General features: G+C 35.7%; 1 protein-coding gene across 2 annotated transcripts in view; it reads right to left on the bottom strand.

The window, feature by feature from the left end:
• Positions 1-20054, bottom strand: part of MACROD2 (mono-ADP ribosylhydrolase 2) — a 1910609-nt gene that overhangs the window by 1388551 nt on the left and 502004 nt on the right. The window lies entirely within an intron of this gene.

Here is a 20054-nt window from a genome sequence, read left to right as displayed (position 1 = left end):
AAGTACTGTAAGCAAGATTGAGGAGTATTGGTGGAGGGATAGACATATAGATTACAATGGAACAGAAAGGATACAGAACCCAGAGGTGGACCCACCCAAATATGCCAAAGGATTCTTGACAAAAAGAGCAAAAGCAATTAAATGAAAGAAAATGAACTTTTCAAGAAATGGTGCTAGAGCAACTGGACATTCATAGACATAAAAAAAAAAAAGAATCCTGATCCATGTTTCACACTTTATACAAAAATTAACTCAAAATAAATAATGGACTTAAAAACGTTTATGAAAAAAAGTAAAAAATATTTGGTTTCAGAGATGAACAAAAAGTCCTTATGCTGGATACCAAAAGTATGATCCATAAAAGGAAAATTGGATTCACCAAAATTTAAAACTTTTGTTCTATGAAAGACATTTTTAAGAGAAAATATTTGCAAACCACATATCCAACAAAGCACTAGTAGCTAAATATATAAAGAACTTTCAAACAATAAACAAAAAATTCAATTAGAAAATGGGCAAAAGATGTGGAGACATTTCATTGAAGATGATAGACTAATGGCAAATGAGCAAATCAGCCATGAAAAGATCAGCCATTTTGATAATGCAAATAACCCAAAATGAGATATCAAATGCCTATCAAAATGCCTATCGAAATGCCATATGTACATATATACACACACATACACACACACACACACACAACACAAATGCTGGTGAGGACANTATCAAATGCCTATCAAAATGCCTATCGAAATGCCATATGTACATATATACACACACATACACACACACACAACACAAATGCTGGTGAGGACACAGAGACACTGAATCACAAGTACATTGCTGGTAGGACTGTAAAATGCTACAGTCACACTGAAAAATATTCTTGTAGTTTCTTTAAAAAAGTAAACATACCTTATGATCCAGCAACTGTACTCNCCTGGTAGGACTGTAAAATGCTACAGTCACACTGAAAAATATTCTTGTAGTTTCTTTAAAAAAGTAAACATACCTTATGATCCAGCAACTGTACTCTTGGAGATATAACTCAGAGAAATGAAGATTTTTGTTGACACAAAAACCTGTACGTGAATGTTTATAGCAGCTATACTCATAATAGCCAAATCTAAAAACAACACAGATGTCCTTCCGAAGGTGAATGGTGAGACAAACTTGGCAAATCCATACCATGGAATCCTACTCAGCAATGTAAAGAAATTACTGATGCATGCAACAACCTAGATGAAACCCTAGAAAAATATACTGAGAGAAGCCAACACCAAAGGTACACACTATATTATTCCGTTTATAAAACATTCTTGAAATGACAAGAGGGTTAAGGAGGGGGTATGATGAGAGGGAAGTGAGTGTGACTGCAAAAGGGAGTCATGAGGGATCCTTGTGGTGACAGAGGTGTTCTTTATCTTGACTGTCAATGTCAATATCCTGGCAATGATACTGTACCCATAGTTTTGCAAATGAAAAATTAGAACTTCTCTGAAAGAAATAAAATGAATAAAAAAGAACCAAAGAGAAATTATAGAACTGATATTGTATTATAGCTCGCAAGGTGTTACCATTGGGGGAAACTGGGTAAAGCATACATGGAATCTCTCTGTATTATTCCTTACAACTACATATAAATCTACAGTTATCTCAAAATAAAAATTCCAATTAAAAAAACTGTCAAACTCCCTCACAGGAGGGTTGTCTCATTTTACATTCTCATCAACAATGATGAGAGAGATCCAGTTTCTCTGCATTCTCGCCAGCACTGGGTGCTGCAGCATTTAAAAATTTTAGCCATTCTATGGGGCACCTGGGTGGCACAGTTGGTTAAGTGTCTGACTCTTGGTTTCGATTTAGGTTGCGATCTCAGGGTCGTGATCTCAGGATCATGAGATCAAGCCCCACATTGGGCTCTGCGCAGTATGCTTCAGATTCTCTCTCTCTCCCCCTCTGCCCCTCCCCCCTGTACAAAGTTGCCCTCTCTCTCTCAAATAAATAAATCTTCCAAAAAAAATTTTAGCCATTCTAATAAGTGTGTTGTAGTGCCCATAATTTTTAACCTTTAAATACATGACATACTGGAATAATGAAGAGTTTTTCTTAAATCTCTAAAAAGATTCTGATTCGCTTTTGGAGGGATTGCTTTCTGCTCTGCAAACTGCTACATTTGCTTTCATTACACTCTGAGAGTTCACAAATCATATTTTCCCTTTTGTACTTGGCTTCCTGGAAGTTTGTGCAGGGATTTTACTCCTGTAAGGGACTAACACATCCTAGCTTTATGCTACCCATCAGCTATATAGGCAGAGGAGGAGGGAACAATCCAGGGGGAGATGCTAGCGGAAAATAAATTAGAAGCATTGAAAAGGGGGGGAGGACAGAATTGACCTTAATTCTACCCTAGACCTGCATGGAGAAGGTCCATAGATTGGATAATCTAGTTCAGGGAAGGTTGTAACTGTAGGTCCTGGCTCATTCCGGGTCAAAGATGAGGTCCAAAGGAAATCTCATCTAGGAGGAATGGGTAGATACAAGGCTTGCAAAGCACAGAACAGAAATGATCAAAATGATGTAAATGGCAACAAATTTTTCTGAGAGTTTTAAAGTGAGACAAAAGAGCACTAGAACAGAATATAGTGTAATCCCATAGGAGCGAGTTGGAAAGAACATGAAAGGCAACAGATCCAGAAAAAGGCTTTCATGCAGAACCCCCTAGCCTAAAGGGAAGGAAAGAATTCAAGAGGATAGAAACAAGCCAGTAATCCAAGTGACCCAGGCAGAAGGGGAGAACAGACCCATTCATTTTTAAATTCATCCCATTTTGGAGTCCAGGGTGTTAGATTCACTGACATTCTCACTTATTTTTATTTCCACAAGACGGAAATGCATCCAACAGACAATTGGACACCAATTTAAATAGTAGGAAGATGGCCTGGGAGTGTATAGACCCATTTTTTATAGTCAACTACAGTTATTATACCTGACAAATATGTTTTGGTTCAATCACCCTTTTGCCAGCATGCATTACTTAGTGAACATTACTGTTTTTATTATACCTGTTTCTTTTTAGTGTAAAGTTGCTTGCCTCCTTTTTGGAAGTAGGTGGATGTATATAATAATACATAAACCAAGTTAAACAAGACAATGTTGAATTCAGAAAAAAAAAAGCAAGCTATATGTTGGGTTTAACAGGGTTTACTAGGAAGTGAATTTGACTTCATTTACATATTTGGATGAAATGAAAATTTTTGATCACTGCAACAAAGATACTTAAGGACACTCCATTCCCTAATCTCTTTCCATGAGGAAAAGATCATGAAAAGAACAGATGTTTCAAAATTATGGCCATTGGTTTCACGTCCCAAATCCCAAGACATTAAAAAAGGGAGTTTTCTGCCAAAATATCTATCTAATCATTATGCCTTCCCTCATCCAGAGGCATAGGTTTTATTCAGGATGTCCAGATGGCAGTAGAGTAATGTTTGTTTCCTGTTAAAATCAGTAAATTGTCAATTATGGCTAAGGACTGTTAAAGTTAAAAAAAAAAATAAAAAAAGATCATGCTTCACATTCTGGTTTATTTACTTTCTTGACCTAGACTTGCAATTCTCATCAGAATAATTTCTTGGGCATTTTATGTTTCTCATCCCAATTATTTCAGCTTTTAAAACTGACTGCAAAGTTCATTCTTGATGCATGACATGAGGAGTGCAGTTTAAATTGTAGTAGAGAGGATACAGCACTAGAGATTATGCTTCAAAGTGTATTTTTTCTATTACATGATTTATCATTTTCAAGTAACCCACATGAACTGTTTCATGTCTTCAACATGGTGTTCCTTCCTTACCAATACAGTATTTATAGGTGGAACCCTTGCAAACTGAAACAATAATAATACCACCAAGATTTAAATTGTTACTTAGCTATTAGAAAAGCAAATAAAAGGTTTACCATCTGAAATGAACAATGAAAATACTTGGAGGGGCACAGTCGTTAAGCGTCTGCCTTCGTCTCAGGGCACGATCCTAGCGTTATGGAATGGAGCCCTACATCAGGCTCCTCTGCTATGAGCCTGCTTCTTCCTTTCCCACTCCTGCTGCTTGTGTTCCCTCTCTCGCTGGCTGTCTCTATCTCTGTCAAATAAATAAATAAAAAAGAAAGAAAGAAAGAGAGAGAGAGAAAGAAAAAGAAAGAAAGAAAGAAAGAAAAAGAAAGAAAGAAAGAAAGAAAGAAAGAAAGAAAGAAAGAAAGAAAGAAAGAAAGAAAGAGAAAATACTTGGAGAGATCCTGTAATGTATTAAAAATAAAAATAGAAAATTTCCTTACTCAACCCCAAAATCTAACAGAAAACAAGATCACTTTGTTAAAATTCAAAAGTCCATGAAAATATAAAATTCTAGGATAATAAAAGGTCTTTCAGCAATTATTTCAAAATATTTGCCTGAACTTACAGCAGTTTCTAGTTCACAATCATAAGACAACTTAAAACTGAACTAAAATATCTCAAAGGTCAAGACATTTAGAAAGAACAATTTGAAAATGGCAGTTTTCTAATCAGGTTTCAACTCTAAATATAAATCTAATAAAATGCTTTTAAATAATATCATCTTAGATTAGAAACAATCCCTCATATATAATTTATATAAAATTACAATAGACAGAGATGTCCCTTGGCCTGCATGCAGTATTACAAATTCACCAGATACCTCTACCTAGATGCCACCATGCAAGGCTCCCAGGGTCTAGGTGTTAATCTATCTGGACAATATCTTAATTACCACATATTACCATAAAGCAATAAAACTTCATTTGAATCTGACAGTCCATCTGTTAATGTTCCTGGTATTTCAGATAGAAGAAAATAAATCAAACTTTATTTCATGGAAATCATTTCTGAGGTTCCTTGTAGGTTAATAAGGTCAAATTCTAAAGCTTATTCACAAGAAAAGAAGGAATAAGAGGTAAAAAAAATTAAAATTCAATATATTTTATTAGTTTGTTTGTTGTTACATAAAAATTGGAAATAAATGACTCTGTGCAATTAGAGCTAAAGTAAGTGTTGGCATTCACCAGAAATCAATACTGCCTAAAAGAGGCCAGTGACATAGGCTGGACAAAATATGACCCACTCGGATGCATATGGGTCTACTGCAGAAAACACATTATATAACAGTATTCTCAAGAAAATTACTTCAGAAGAATGGTGTTCATGATAGTAAAACAGAGGATGAATTTTATCACTTAAATAATAAAGTTGGATGATTATCATTCATAGAATGAGTTATGACATTTGAAATTTCAAATTTTCTATTTTTCCCTGTTACAGTACTGGAACTCTGAGGTAGACTGCACTTCTGTATCAGCCCCTAGATGCCCTGGGGAGGTAGCCACAGATTGGTGCTTGCACCTGAACATTCAGTTTTTGATCCCATTTTCATCTTCTACATATCAATGTATATGTATATGTGTGTGTGTTAGTGCGTGTGTGCGTATGTGTGTGTATGTGTACATTAAGCATAGCTGTCCATTTCCAAGCAACAAAGTGTGAATAGCAAATAATTCTTTCTGTCTAGCATCTCCACCAAACTCACCACTTTCCTGTAACATGTCAGAAGTTCCTTTAACATGGGGTGCCTGGGTGGCTCAGTCATTAAGCATCTGCCTTAGGCTCAGGGCATGATCCTGGCATTATGGGATCAAGCCCCGCATCAGGCTCCTCCACTGAGAGCCTGCTTCTTCCTCTCCCACTCCCCCTGCTTGTGTTCCCTCTCTCTCCGGCTGTCTCTCTGTCAAATAAATAAATAAAATCTTAAAAAAAAAAAAAGTTCCTTTAACAATCCTAACAATCCTTTGCTTTTTAAAATTCTCTAGAGAGGGTTCTTTGAAACAGGTAGCAAGAGCTTCTCCTCTCTTGCTTGAAAAATCTTTCGCTGGCCAAAAAGCACAGGTAAATATTAATTATTAAGAACTAAGCAGTAGAGCTTGAATACTTAAACACATAAATACATATGCTACTAAAATATTTTCTTATTTAGGAGGTCAAAACAAAGAGAAATGTGAATAGGTAAAGGAAAGAAAAAGCTCCAAATTGCAGCATTAGGTGGGTCCTGGAGCCCTATTCGCCACCAGAGTGGCAGAGAAGGGAACTGGTAGCAGCCATTATTGTCTTCATTTGATGACACAAGTAAAACCTCCGAGAATCTTGGTACTTCCCAGAGGGAACTACAAATTATGCATGACTTACCTATTTGGAAATCACCCTGGTCAACTTATAAAATGGAGAATTTGTTGTAAAAGCTTTACAGGTCAGACTTAAATCCATTTATCATATGTAACTAAAGAAAAATCGTTGAAATTATACTTAAAAAATATACAAATAGGATAAGCCTTGAAAATTTTAGAAATAGTAATATTATATATAATATAAATAATATAAAATAATATAAAAACAGAAAGAACAAGTAGAAAAGTGCAAATGTGCTGACATTCTAATTTTGCATACAGAAAGGTTAAGAGGTAATGCTTGAAACTAATAAATCAGGTAAATAGATTTGAGTATATAATCTAGATGTATAAAATTTCTAACCAAAAAGCTAACCAGCAATGACAAAATGAGGGATGGTGGTTGTGGAAGGAGCTATATAAGTATACTAGCTGCATCCTCTCCCATAGCTGACTGCTTTAGAGGCTATTTATTCTACAGGATAGGATTTATATAGATAGTGTATTAAAAATACCAGATGCTATCTAGTATTTATTTATATAAAATACATTTTTTGTCTAAATTACATTTATATATTATTTTATTCATTTGGGAAAAAATAAACTGTTAGAATGTTTAATTTATATCCCTTAAGAAGAGTAAATTCAAAAAACACAATTATTATACTTAATAAGGTTCAGGGAGATAGTAAGCAATTATACCTTCTTTTGATAAATATTCCTAGCAGGTAGTTTATTGCTCCCAAATATAAATACTGAAATTTGCCTTTACTTCTAAAGTTCATACTTTCTCTTTCAGGAGAGAGCTTTCTCAGTCATAACAATTAGGGGGAAAAAAGGCACTTTGGAACAGATATATAAGGTTTTAGAGCATCAAGAACATTACTAGTATATATTTATGGAATTAAACTGACTTTATGCTTTTGTGAATCTGTGTCTCTGTGTCATAAAAGAGGGAAGCTTGAAAAATTACCATGTAGCCCCAATTCTATGATTACAGAATCATAGGCTTTGTCTATCCTCTGTAAATACAAAACACACACACACACACACACACACTTCAATATGTAATACAACCTTGTATTTTAAGAGTAAAAAGACAGAGGCAGCTCTTTTGGTAATTAGACTTAGTACAAATGTTAGATTTAAATTTATGTTGTAATTAAAAAACTATTATAGTTGCAGTAGGTTTAAAGAACTAAACTAAGACATACAATATTTCATTTTGCTTCATGTATTTTTAGGCACTGTTGTTTGATGAGTACACATTTACCATAGCTATGTCTTCCTGGTGGACTGATCTTTGTTTAATTAAATAATGTCTCTGTCTCTAATAATACTCTTTACTCTAAAGTCAACTGTTAATATAACAACTATTTTTTTAAAATAATGTTTGCACGATATATCTTTTCTATCCTTTTTACGTTCAACTAACCTCTGCTGCTATATTTAAAGTGAATTTCTTGCAGGCAGCATATTATTGGATCATGTTTTTATTCACTTTGCCAGAATCTGTTTTTTATTTGTTTTATATAGACCACATACATTTTTTAGCAGCTTTATGATTCACATGGCACAACTGGCTCATTTAAATTCCACAATTCAGTGGCTTTTGTATATTCATAGGCTTGTTCAACCACTGCCATAATCAATTTTTGAATACTTAAATCATCTCCTAAAGAAACCCCTACCAATTAGTATTCACTCTCTGTTTTCTTCCAACCCCCACCTCAAACCCAACTACCCCACCCCAACACCAGTCCTAGGAAACCAGCAGATTGTTTCTTGTACCCATAGATTTGTCTATTTTGGAACATTTCATAGAAATGGAATTATACAATATGTAGTCTTTTATGACTAGCTTTTTTTCACCCAGCATAAGGTTTCCAAAGTTCATCCATCTTTTAAGATTCAATACTTCCTTCCTTTTTATGGATAAACTATTTTCCATTTTCTGAATATAATATTTTTTATCCATTCATCAGTTGATGGAAATTTGGATTGTTTCCATTTAGGGGCTACTATGAATCATATTGTTATGAACATATTATTGCATTAATGTATGTCTTTTTATCTCTTGGGAATTAGCTATGAGTAGAACTGCAATGTTTTGCAGTTTGAGAGCCTGCCATACCATTTTCCAAAGTGGGCGCACCATCTTAGATTCCCACAAGCAACATATGAGGACTCCAATTTCTCCATATCCTAGTCAGTAGTTGTTATTATGTATTTTTTGAAAATAGTTATCTATCCTAGTGGTTAAGAAGAAGTATCTTATTATGGTTTTGATTTACATTTCGCTGGTGGCTAACCATGTTCAGCATCTTTTCATATTCTTATTGTTCTTTCAAATAACTTCACTGGAGGTGTGTGTGTGTGTGTGTGTGTGTGTGTGTGTGTGTTTGTATTCAGAACCCTTATCCACTCTATATTTTCTCCTATTCTGTGAGTTGGTTTTCACTTTCTTGTGGTGTGACTGAAGCAAAAGTTTCAACTTTTGATGAAGTCCAGTGTATCTGTCCTTTTTTTGTTGCTTATGCTTTTGGTGTCACAAGAATTCATTGCCTAACATAGGTCACAAATTTTATACCTATGATTTCTTCTAAGAGTTTTATAGCTTTCATTCTTTCATTTAAGATCTATGATCCATTTGGAGTCAACTTTTGTGTATGGTGTAAGAAAGAGGTTTTACGCTTATTCTTCCACATGTGGATATCAGTTGTCCCAATACCATTTGTTAAAGCTTATTCTTTCTCCATTGAATAGCCTTGGCACTCTATTGCAAGTCATCTGACCATCAGATGAGTTTATTTCTGAGCTATCGATTTCATCTCATTGGTCTATGTGTTTATCCCTACTCTAGTACCACACCATACTACTGTATCTTTGTAATAAATTTTGAAATTGGAAAGTTTCAGTCCTCCAACTTTGTTCTTGTTTTTAAGATTGTTTCAACTATTCCGGGTTCCTTGCATTTCTATAGACTATTTATAATTAAAGTAATTTATTAATATTAGGGCTTAAGTCTATTGTTTTATAACTTGCTTTCTGTTTCTTTGTTCATTTTTAAGGTTTCTATCTGATTTATTTATAGTGGGCTTTTTTTTTTTTTAGTATATTGCTTTGTATCATTTTCTTAGTGTCTGCTCTATATGTGATCCAATATACATATGTAACTTATCACAGTCTAATAATATCAGCAATTAGTGGGGCATGGGGGAAAATCAACTTCCTCCTCAGCACTCCTGAAACCACATAGGCGGGAAGGTATGGTTTTTCTGATGGTGTTTGGCAGATATTGCCAATTTTGTTGTTGTTCTTAGGCCATCTTTTTCTTGGTCCTTTAGCTAAGGGAAACAGGATTTTCCTCAGAGCTTTTTGGGTCTGTGCCTGTTGATGGCCCAGGATTGGAAACTTCTGCAGCACTCTATCCAGGATATATGAGAAACAATAAAGAAATCCAAGGAACTCACTGCTATATTGTTCCTCCAATCCCTCAAATCTTGAGGCAGCTCACCTTCTTGTTTGATCTTTAAAGAGTTCCTGTGCTTGTTTGTTACATTATATCTAGAAGGTTTTATTTGTAAGGAGGAGGGATTGGCAGGAATGGGGCTACTCCAACCTAGTGGAACTGAAAGTAATATTTCATTTAGTATTAAGAATGCTCATTTGTGTCATTTGAATTCCACTGATACACTTTGATGTTTCCTTAGGAGGGTTAGACTACTTGGGTGAAGATACCAAATTATTCCCTTTGCTGCTAATATGCAGGCAAACATTCATTTATATTTATCTAAAAGTAATTGTAAACATTTGAAAATAATTATATGGTTAAGTCACTTCAATTAGTTAAAACAGTTGGATGAGAACACAACAGAATATTCCAAGTAACAGCTGAGTAGAAGATTTTAATCTCATTACAACTGATGTCAGCATTCTACCTGAGGCAAAACTAATTGCAGCAGCTTCTACCCACAGTCCCAACTCATCACATCCTCACAGTGAATAACCATGCAAGAGAAAATGTGCTAATGAAAGGATTTGGTGCACACAGCTCGTATTTGGGCCTTTGCAGTCGTGTAAGCTAGCACATAATGTAGGCAGAGCCTTGTGTATGTAACAGAAGGTGTCCACGTCATTTCCGAGTCTTGTCGTTGGGGCTGACATTTGATGAAATGCTCGTTACATGTGCTCCTTTTAGGAACAAGTGGACTACAAGTGGAACGAACCTAATTTAGCATCTCAGTTCCATGTTGGGTTAAGTTATTTAACATCTCAGAACCTCAGTTTCCTTCTCTAGAACACATGGACTCCTAAAGCTGTTAATTCTCCAGCTGTTAAATGAAAGTTTATAAAGTGCCTTTCACAGCACCTTGGCTGACAGAAAATGTTAAATAAGCATATATTTGACACCTTGATTTTTCACTGACAAAGCAGTGAACCTAGATCTCACATATACCTCTTGGGCCACCAAGATTGACTTTGACATTCCTGCAAATTCTAATTTAAGGGGTAGAATCCCAACTGTATAATGCAGAATACCAACCAAAGAGCAACATTATGGATTCCCATACCCATTTTTATTCTAAGGAATTCTCTCTACCAAAGACATAGAAAAAAAAAAGAGCTTCATTTCAAAATGCGCACATGTATTTAATTGGAATAAATATAAATATTCTAACCTTCCTGATAAAGTTTCTCTACAAGTCATGAAATTCCAAGTACAAATCTCAAGAACTTCTGTTTTAATTCTGCATTTTTTTTCCTGAGAGTTGAGGATTAAAAGTAATTTTTATATCGTGTGTAGAAAAAGTGAAGATTCCCCCACACGTATCCCTTACAGAAAAGCAACTGAATCTCATTAATTAAATACTCCCGCATCCCTCCCTTTTTCCCCAGTGCATTCAGTAAACTAACGGGTAATTCTGGGTTAAGTGAAGTTTCTGAAGATCAAACTGCCGTCATAAATTCTACCTCTTTGGTCTACAGGGAATGGAACACTTCAAATAATAAGTCCAGTTTATCCAACAGAATGCTCTCTGAAAGAGTAACTCAAATTCTCCAGGTTGTAATCCTGGCTTAACAATGATGGGCTGCACAGCCCTGGCAAATCATTAAGATGCTCGGGCTTCAGCTTCTCAGCTAAGTGCCAGTAACAGCACAACAATCCTCACTCAACAAGCATTTTCTCATCTAGCCTGACCACACCCTCCAGTGTCAAGGGAAATGTCAGCAGCCATTCCTGCCCTCATTGAATGGCAGAGAAATGAACATTCTGAGAATCTTGGTGTTTCCCAAAGGGTGATCTACAAATCATGGATGATTCAGAGGAAGCCCCTGAGATAGAAGAAACACTGCCTTTAAGGGCTAAAGAGAAAAACTGGAGAAGCATAGGAACATGGGAAGGAGGATTAAAAGCCCAAAATAATAGCAGTTAACAGATATTAAGGTGGCAAATGAAAGAACAAGGAAAGAGCAAAAGAGCTGTACAGGACATGGGGAAATGAGACATTCAAGAAAGCTGAGTTCTGTGGCGAGCTGACTCTTACTACCACCCAGGGCCAGGAATTTCAATATTGAATAGTCAAACTGTGATATCAGGAAAACCATGCTTCAAAATTTTGAAATGATTCAGATAATGGAAGAATTAAAATTAGCAAGAAAGCTTCCCAATATGTTACTTCAAATTGGGAGGTTCTGACTCATATACTACTACCTCTGACGGATATTAACCAGCTGCCCATGCCCTAGGACTCTAAATTCTGGTTCAGTAGGTATGGAACATGTATTTTCAGCAAGCCTCCATGCTTGATGCTGAAGCCCAATGAATTTTGAAATCCTCCATCTTACACCATATGGCTTTTTTTCCCCCCCAAGAACACCTTACTCTTCTATGGCTAAATCTATTTGGGGAGTGGGGGCAGTAAGGCATGGTTGTCTGCTACTTTCCTGAGAAAAAGAGGCGTCTTCCCCATGACCCGTATCCACACTCTTCCTCCGAGAGGATATTAATAATCTAAATTTTACTTCTTATAAAGATTAAAAGATATGTCAGTCAGTGTAAGAGAGAACTCAATGTGTCACTGAAATATAAATGAATGAGAAATGGAGACACTTTTGAGAAAAAAAATCTAAGAGCCATTGCATCATTCCATGGTCAAATGAAACAAAGAATAAAACCCAGATGTCCTAATACTAGGTTCAGCATGACATTCATGGTTTCTAACCTCCCTAATGAGAAGCCCTTGTCATTTTAAGGGAAAAGATAAGCATATACTTTTATCTGTGAAAAGTATTAAAGGAATTAAACATTTTTTAAATGTAACATTCATTCAGTGCCATCCTGAAAACAAATTCAATGCATCGACTCAAAATAAAGTGGAAAAAAAATGAAGTTTCAGCTTTAAAATAGCTCCATACATATCCATGCATAGTGTTCCCAAAAAAATACAGAAGCATGTTGTTATACATACAAAAGAATATAAAATTATAGCCAACTTTACAGCAGTAATTGCATAACAGCTCAGGAAAAACCTCATTCAAAGTTTAACATGATTAAAATTTAAATGAGAGAATATTAAGCTGCCTTTTCATCTTTTATAATTTCAATTTTACTCAATAGATATAAAACTCTATTCCCCCGGAGTCCATAGTCTCTCATGATTCATCTCCGTCTCCAGGAAACAAACTGAGGGTTTTAGAGGGGAGGGGAGTGGAGGGATGGGGTAGCCCGGTGATGGGTATTAAGGAGGGCGCGTATTGAATGGAGCACTGGGTGTTATGCACAAACAATGAATCATGGAACACTACATCAAAAACTATGGATGTACTGTATGGTGACTAACATAATAATATAAATAAATAAATAAATAAATAAATAAATAAATAAATAAAAACTCTATTCTTATATATTGCTTTACAAAATAATCCAAGTGCATAGTCATGTCTTTTTTTAAAATATTTTTATTATATTACGTTATCACCATACAGTACATCCCTGGTTTTTGATGTAAAGTTCTATGATTCAATAGTTGCGTATAACACCCAGTGCACCATGCAATATGCCCTCCTTACTACCCATCACCAGCCTATCCCATTCCCCCATCCCCCTCCCCTCTGAAGACTGCAGTTTGTTTCTCATTGTCTTAAATGGTAATCCACCACAAAATTTACGGAAGGAAGTTATTCCCTTTAATTCAGCCATCTTTGTAATAGATAATAATTGCAGTGGCAGAACTGATCACCCTGTCAATCTGTACCCCAGTCATCTGGCATATTTATAAACAAAATCTATTGTCAACTTAATGTCTCTTTTTTCCTCAATATAACTTACTGTGTCAGAAATTGCGAGGTGTGAAGAGAACTGTGTTTAACCTATGTTCTACTTCTAATTTTACTGCAAGAAAAGGAAAACATTTTCATGGCATTCATGTCGTATGGTAGAAGCAAGACTTATCGTTTCAATCATACATAATTTAATATCATTACTTAAATCAATATTTGAGAACTAATAAAATCATTACTGAATCATAAGTTGATTTAATTTACGTTAAAGTCTAAACCTCACACCGCATTAAAGAAATGATTCTACTACCTTATTCTATAAGAGGCCTAGGACAAATCAAATCTTANTAAATAAATAAATAAATAAAAACTCTATTCTTATATATTGCTTTACAAAATAATCCAAGTGCATAGTCATGTCTTTTTTTAAAATATTTTTTATTTTTATTATATTATGTTATCACCATACAGTACATCCCTGGTTTTTGATGTAAAGTTCTATGATTCAATAGTTGCGTATAACACCCAGTGCACCATGCAATATGCCCTCCTTACTACCCATCACCAGCCTATCCCATTCCCCCATCCCCCTCCCCTCTGAAGACTGCAGTTTGTTTCTCATTGTCTTAAATGGTAATCCACCACAAAATTTACGGAAGGAAGTTATTCCCTTTAATTCAGCCATCTTTGTAATAGATAATAATTGCAGTGGCAGAACTGATCACCCTGTCAATCTGTACCCCAGTCATCTGGCATATTTATAAACAAAATCTATTGTCAACTTAATGTCTCTTTTTTCCTCAATATAACTTACTGTGTCAGAAATTGCGAGGTGTGAAGAGAACTGTGTTTAACCTATGTTCTACTTCTAATTTTACTGCAAGAAAAGGAAAACATTTTCATGGCATTCATGTCGTATGGTAGAAGCAAGACTTATCGTTTCAATCATACATAATTTAATATCATTACTTAAATCAATATTTGAGAACTAATAAAATCATTACTGAATCATAAGTTGATTTAATTTACGTTAAAGTCTAAACCTCACACCGCATTAAAGAAATGATTCTACTACCTTATTCTATAAGAGGCCTAGGACAAATCAAATCTTAATTTTCATGTTTCTCACAACAGTCTACAAAATAAAAATGCACAGCACAGAACTGCACAGTAAGAGCATTCTACTGCATGGATGGAGGCCTTCTAGTACAGAAGTTACTCATTCAAAGCTAATAACAATTACACTGAGTGAAAAGGGGAAAAATAAGTTATTTTTTCCCTCCAATTTGATTATCTCCTTTATAAGAAGACAGATGACAGTCAATATGAGCAGTTGAAAAAAAAAAACATAATTGTTACAGGTCTTCAGTTGGAACTAAGAGGTGAAGAACCCACAGCACCATTATTCCTCAAAACAAAACTACTGGCTACTACTGATGGAAGATAGGGGTCTCTCAGTCAACACCTTCCACCTCACCCTTGTCATTCTTCCTTACTTCCAGTTTCCACTTAAGTCCAAATTCACCATATGANACCAGATGATATTGGCTTCCTCCAATTTTCCTATCAGCAAGGATTCCCTTGCCTTGTGCATGATGTTTTTATTTTTTTAATGATTTTTATTTTTTAAAAATCTTTATTTATTTTAGAGAGAGAGAGGGAAAATGCATGCTCCCATGTGAGCTGGAAAGAGTGGTAAAGGGAGAGAATCTCAGACTCCCCGCTGAGCACAGAGTCTGAAACCGGGCTCAATCTCAGGACCCTCAGATCATAACCTGAGCCCTCCTGTTCCATTCTAAAAATGAGAGGCCATCGGGGTTAAGTAGTGCTTCCTGAAATTTCTATTCCCCTGTCTATGAATATAACCTTTAAGAATCTCGTATGATGCGACCTAGAACAACTGTGATGGCTAAAAAAGTATGAGTTGTTCTTCTTGGTACTTCTTTTAGCTAAAACTATCTGGTAGGAGGAGACATTGCCAAGTGACAGTGACCTTAAAGGAAGACTGGTGAGACAGCTAAGCCTCCTTTTGGGGAAGGGATGGAAGAGGAGGGGAGTGAAATTGTGTGTATGACAATCACTGATGGTATCCCCTGGCACTGGTTATTTCTGTGCTGTTGGTCCAACTTCCAGTACTTGTGTCTTTCTACCAGAGGACTTTCTCTGGCCATTGGAGTCTGCTTTGCCTGTGTATAGCCATAAATGTTCAGAAATCACTATCCTCCAGCTCTCTCATACCTCAGGTAAAATAACCTTGAGGCACATGTTTACTCTGTTTCCCAGAGTCCCCTCATAGAAATAACCTCTAGTTGCTCCAAGTTACCTGCTTGACACCCCTTTTTTAGCTTTATTCACTTCCTTTTTTAATCCCCTCACTTCCCTGTTTATGTTTCCTGGAATTGGCTCCCAAAGAAACCACTTGCATTTTAATCTGTAACCCTGTGGCTTTCTCTATACAAAGAAGCCCCAAGATAGTAGATATGTCTTAGATACCTATCAGAAAAAAAATCGAAAGGTAAAACATGAGNCCTATCAGAAAAAAAATCAAAAGGTAAAACATGAGGAAAAAAAAAAAACAAGATATGTAGAATTATTTCATACCAGCAATATGAATATAAAACTGAGATTATCATTGAAGGTTAGAGATAAAGTGAGAGGTAGAACTAGCATTCATTCAAGAAATAAAGAGCAAAATATTTTTCATATNGAAAGGTAAAACATGAGAAAAAAAAACAAGATATGTAGAATTATTTCATACCAGCAATATGAATATAAAACTGAGATTATCATCGAAGGTTAGAGATAAAGTGAGAGGTAGAACTAGCATTCATTCAAGAAATAAAGAGCAAAATATTTTTCATATTCTGATTCTAAAAATCTGAAAAAGACATTGTCCTTGCTCTGAAGAAATCAAAATCTAGGGGGGAAAGGCTGATATAAATGTAAGGATAGACTCCAAACATGGCCACCTATCACCCCTCCCATGGTTGTACACTATGAGACTTTGCTGCTCCTCTCATCAAGGGGTGGAGTCTATTTCCCCTCACTGTGAATCTGGGTTGATCTTATGATTTGCAACCAAATGCACTGCAAGTGATATCTGGAACTCCTAGTGTAGCCCTAAAGAGGACTGGCAGCTTTCACTTGCCTCTCTCAGAGCCTAGACATCATACTAGAAGTTCAGACAAGACTGAAGAATTATTATAGCCTCAAGGAGGAGACTCTAGAGGGAGAGAAGCCATCCTGGATGTTCCAGCCCCAAACAAGCACCCAGGTGAATGCAGCTGTATGAGTAAGCTTAGCTACACCGTCGAGGAAGAAAATGCCCCCAGCTGAAGCCAACTAACTCACAGAGTCATGAGAAATAGTAAGTTGTTGTTTTAAGCCACCAAACATTGGGGAGGTTTGTTAAGGAGCACACATAACTGAAGCAGCAAGCAATTATGATACAGCTTAATAAGTTTACTGGAGTGATATATGAAGTGCAAAGGAGGACAAAGAAAAGGTGGTTATTGGGTGAGCACCTCTTATGAGATATTTCCACATAGCAATGTGATTACTGCTGTAAATACATTTTTTCTAGCAACAATGGTTTTATTATTATTTGTAATGATTAGAGAAAATCCAACCAATTTATGAGCAGTATGATTGTGACCCTGTGGACAATAAAAGTTGAAAGAAAAAAGCTATATGTTTGGTGTGGTTGAAGGACAGGTGCTGGGATCAAAAGAAGGGAAAGCTATCCAGGAAGGGGAGGAGTTGAGAAAAAAGGCAAGAGGCCAAGTAGGGATGATAACAAGTATCTGTTTTACAAACAGGTGAGAGCAGTGGGAACTGTGGATAGTACGATATCATCTCTTCTTTGTTTTCTCACTTCACTGTCCTAAAACTGGCTTCCTAAAAAGGTATAGTGATTATACCTTTCTTCTTTGAGTCAGTCAAAATATTAAGAGAACTACTTATGAAGAGTAGCAAAACATTATCCATCTTCTAATCACTGTTGAAAAGTAGATTTGTAAAACATTTCCTTCTTTTCTCTCCCAGAGGACTCTTCATTCTATTTAGGTGAATCACGTATTAGTCAACAACACGCTTACTGCTGTACCTATGTCATACCTACTGAAATGCTTACCTTAACAGTTGATGCTATCAATACAAGAAAAGTTGTAGAAATTATTTCATATTGCCAATCTGTGACAATTTTTAGCATATGTAAAGACAGCTTCAATGGCTCCTAATTTCTACAATGTAGATGCACAGCATTTCATGTTTCAAAAATTAATAGAAGGATCTATTTTCCTGTACTTATTTAAATATAGTGATTGTTAATATATTCATTCCTTTAGTAATTTCTCATTTTTCAAAGTAAAAAAATAGAGTACATTTATGAATTTAAAAAGAATACTGGTTAGAGTTTACCTTTTTGTCTCTGACACTGCAAGCAACCAATCAATGCAATTCCATCTTTGTTAAGTATCTAGGACATGGCTGAAATGATATATGTATACATGTACACAACTATCTCTACACCCATATATGTAAATAATTGTTTATGGCTTCAATACCTTCTGAGATTTATTAAAGAAGACACCTTCAGTGCTTCCCAAAGATAATAGTTACCGGAACATGCACAATTCTAGAAGAGGTGCCTTATCTCTCTCCTCCACACCTTCAAATTAATAGTGTTTTCCTAACAACTACCACAATTTCTCAAAAGTGAACTTTAACAAACATAGCATTTAGATGTTATGAAATGTACTATCTTAATATTCATAAAACTTATTGTTTACACCCTGTATGATTGCTTAATTGCTATGATTCAGTTATGAACAAAACAAAATGCAAAAAGCAGATCTCACTTGCTCTCCTGCCCAGAAACCACATCCCATAATTAAATTGGAAGATGGTGGGATATCTCCTCAAACAAGGCAAGGGAGTGGTGGAACTGCTTCTTCCTGCTCATTAGCTTTGGGTTAAGTTGAATCATAGCTATTAAGAGATCCTGCAGGCTGTAATGACTAGATCACCTCAGACCAAGGTTGCTGGCTGAGAAGTACACATGGTCTAGGTGAGGTCAGAATAATGAAACACTGCATTCTCAGATCCAAGGAGCTGCCAGTAATGTACCAAACCTACCCAGGGCTCAGACAGGAGACCTATACAGAGGAAATGTATGCCCAATAAAATGACTCATCGGCCAAGGCTAGAATAATTCCAAGACTGTCAGATAAATTGTGTGTACAGGTATACAGACACATTGTTTCTTTTTCCTAGATAGGCTTCTCCCTGCATTTAAACACCTGCATTTTTATTTCTTTTCTTGAAGAAAGACATACCGTTTCCCCCCACCCCCTTCTTCAAGCTGTCTCATCATCATCATATGGACCGATGGTATCAGTACTTGGTCCATATGACCTCAGCTTGACCATTTCAGACATGTCAGGCTGACTTCTAACTATCAACACCTGAATCATTGACTGAAGGCTTTTTCTACCTACCAAAGACCACTCTGCTTATTAATGTGGCAGGCTGCAAATGCCAAGGTATTAATACCCCCTGAGAGCAGCCCTCTACCAACGGCTGACAGCAAATGTTATAAACACCTCATCTCCTTTATTTCTCAGGTGAGATAACTCTGAGGTATATGTTCTATACTGTTTCTCAGTACTCCCTAGCATACTTAAGCTCCAGTAGCCCACCATTTTATTGGTTTTCTTCCTTCTCTTTTTTTTTTTTCACTTTACCTACAGTGTTCCTTGAGATTTCCTCCTACATAAACTACTTATAGTGTAATTTTTGTGTCAGTTTTGGCTCTCTAGGAACCCAAATTAAAACTATCATCATCACCAACATCATGACAACAATAATAATAGTCCTTAACACATATTGGGCTACTACTATATGGACTTGAGACTTTCCTTCATTATTCCATTAAAATTTTAGTGTTCAAACTGACAGGCAGCTATATTACCTATCTCTCACAACTGAGGCATGGGGTTTACATAAGTTGCCAAGATCTAGATCACTGAGTTCATAAGCGAAGACTAGAAGGCAAGAGCTGTTTGATTCCAAACTCATCTTGCTCATTCTACTGTATTCTACTGCCACCTGTAAAAACTAAAATTAAAATGATTTAAAAACAAAATTCACATGTTGAGCCCTTCTCTATTTTCTGAAAAATAGAAGGAATAATTTTATTTCAACTACCAAGTAATAAATGTCCAAGAATACATTTGTCAACCTAATAATACTTTCAAAAAGAGTCATTAGAACATGGATAGTGTTTTAATTCATTTGGAACATTCCTCCATCAAATGTTTGGTTGTGTCTCCTTTTTGCCACAATAGCATTTTATAGGTGCTCATTCACTCAGTTGTCACACGTATGTATGCTTGTGAACATTCAAACCCTTTCAACATACAGAACACTGAGCTACAGATTATTTTGAGGAAAATAATAAATACTTGGTATAAGCTCTCTTTTCTTTAAAACAATCCAAAATACCTAGAATGCTTAAAATAAAACAAGGATACTGTTTT

This window comes from Ailuropoda melanoleuca, chromosome 13 (assembly GCF_002007445.2).
Source record: "Ailuropoda melanoleuca isolate Jingjing chromosome 13, ASM200744v2, whole genome shotgun sequence".
Lineage (NCBI taxonomy): Eukaryota > Metazoa > Chordata > Mammalia > Carnivora > Ursidae > Ailuropoda > Ailuropoda melanoleuca.
This window is presented reverse-complemented; position numbering and strand designations above follow the sequence as displayed.